General features: G+C 46.3%; 1 non-coding gene across 1 annotated transcript; it reads left to right on the top strand.

Moving 5' to 3' along the window:
* Positions 1–1,062: 1,062 nt before the first annotated feature.
* On the top strand, positions 1,063–1,226 carry LOC139244071 (U1 spliceosomal RNA). The gene has a single exon (XR_011589861.1). It is a non-coding gene; the product is annotated as a U1 spliceosomal RNA (small nuclear RNA).
* Positions 1,227–2,386: the final 1,160 nt, after the last annotated feature.

The following is a 2,386-nucleotide window of genomic DNA, read 5'->3' as shown; positions in this document are numbered from 1 at the left end:
TTCCAGAGCAAGGAGATGTCCACGTCTGCGTGTTGCAGACTGGCGCAATCCAAGATCCAGGATTACGTGCTGAGGGACGCACTGAAAATTGGTGCAGTCGTCGCAAAGGCACGGTGGGGAAGGGCCACAGTTTAAAGCCCTTCCGCCACGGTCAACCCAGGGGATGGAATCAGGACAAACCCCCCTCGGGCTGTACTTGTAATTTACTTTTTGTGTACATGGAGCGCCAAATCTGTAAACACTGATGTCGTGCCATGTACAATGCAAGGTGTGTTACGAAATGCATGTTTGAAAAGAAAAATGTAAATGTACCGTCACCCATTCCGGGCACTGGATTGTGACACATGAAACGTAATTTGTGTGAATGTACCACAATGTATCCCGTTTATTGGACCGAATCGCACTTGAACTGAAAAACAAGAAATGTAACGAACGGAACTGCCGTCAGCACCCAGATGTATTCTATGGGATTGCTGACCGCAGCTAAATGTACTGAAATGCCATTGAATGTACTGTACAGATTGTTTTATGAATAAAGTATATTTTGAAATTTATAAAAATGCCTTGGGACGTTTCACTGCGTTCAAGGCGCTATATAAATACAAGTTTTTGTTGTTGCTGTTGTTGTGACGAAGACTCCCGGCCACAAGCTCACACCTCCCTATTGATCTTCCCCTGTGCAAAACTGGAACATTGCTTTTTCAAACACGTCAGATTCTGAATTCGTTTTCACATGAAGATTTGACAAACATTTACTTCACAGGCAATAAATATACATCGCGATTATATTTGCGGAAAACTTTCCCTGGCCCGAAGGCATGTGACTGAGGGAGCTTTGATTTCCTTTTAAGGACAATATGCAAATAAGGACGGCATCTTCTGTGTTACTGCAGTGTTTTCACAAGGCATATATCATTAGACATTGCAATATTTTAGCAGAATGGACATGTCAAAGCAGCAGCACTTTGTGAAAAGGGACATTGTGATTTTTTATACATGGGTCGTTGAGACGTTAAGAGGCAGCGGATGATGTCAGGAGGCAGTTGTGTGCGAAAATTAAGCATACTTACCTGGCAGGGGAGTAACCATGATCAAGAAGGTGGTTCTCCCAGGACGAGGCTAGCCCATTGCACTTCGGGTGTGCTGACGCCTGCGATGTCCCCAAATGCGGGATACTCGACTGCAAAATTTGTGGTAGTGGGGGACTGCGTTCGCGCTCTCCCCTGGCTTTGCAATTAATATCAGAATTAGCAACATCTGCATTTGTAACTTCAATGTTTCTTCATCAATCTCAATCTATACTTTATTTCCAACACAGGCACTGACAAAAATGGCCCCTGAGAAAGCATTTACTGACAAGAGGTTATCACAAAACTCTCGGAGTCCAAGCCGACGAACTGCCTATCATCATACACAGACAATCCAACAGGGGACGACGGACAACTCGTGTGGGACTGTGCTGTCATACACACACAATCCAACAGGGGGACCATATTTCAGGTTTAAGAAATCACATTTCAGTGCCTTAAATATCTCACTTGGATCTCGGGGACCACAATTCCACACAGTACGGAAGCTATGGTCTCAGCAGAACATCACGCACTTTCACTTGCTTTAGCCACATAGTTCATTCAGCTTTCTTCACTGCTACTTTGGACAAATTGCTTGGGCATTTTCAGCGTTAAATCAACTCCAACCCACAAATCTCTTTCAATTCATCTGGAGCTATCTCAGCACACTTATTTTGGATCAGCTCGCTGATTGGCGCGTGGGCACACACAGCAGGAGCGACGAGGTCGGGGCGAAGGGGCGGTAAGAGACTGTGGAGGGACGTGATCGGGGACCAGGAGAGGCCTGAGTTCGGGGACAGGGGCCCAGGGACAGCACGGGGCCAGCCCACACTGCGGTATAAAAAGGGAGGGAGAGACAAAGTGGGTCATTATAGACCGGTTAGCCTGACATCAGTGCTGGGGAAAATGTTGCAATCATTTATTCAGGATGAAATAGCAGCGCATTTGGAAAGCAGTGACAGGATCGGTCCAAGTCAGCGTGGATTTAGGAAAGGGAAATCATGCTTGACAAATCTTACGGAATTTTTTGAGGATGTAACGAGTAGAGTGGACAAGGCAGAACCAGTGGATGTGGTGTATTTGGACTTTCAAAAGGCTTTTGACAAGGTCCCATTGGTGTGTAAAATCAAAGCACGTGGTATTGGGGGTAATGTACTGACGTGGATAGACGACTGGTTGGCAGAGAGTCGGGATAAACGGGTCCTTTTCAGAATGGCAGGCAGTGACTAGTGGGGTGCCGCAGGGCTCAGTGCTGGGACCCCAGCTCTTTACAATATACATGTTTCGGCAAGACCAAAGAGCGTCTTTGACCGAGT

This window comes from Pristiophorus japonicus, unplaced genomic scaffold (genome assembly GCF_044704955.1).
Source record: "Pristiophorus japonicus isolate sPriJap1 unplaced genomic scaffold, sPriJap1.hap1 HAP1_SCAFFOLD_201, whole genome shotgun sequence".
Classification (NCBI taxonomy): domain Eukaryota; kingdom Metazoa; phylum Chordata; class Chondrichthyes; family Pristiophoridae; genus Pristiophorus; species Pristiophorus japonicus.
The sequence above is the reverse complement of the archived record's forward strand: the minus strand, read 5'-3'. Positions and strand labels throughout refer to the sequence as shown.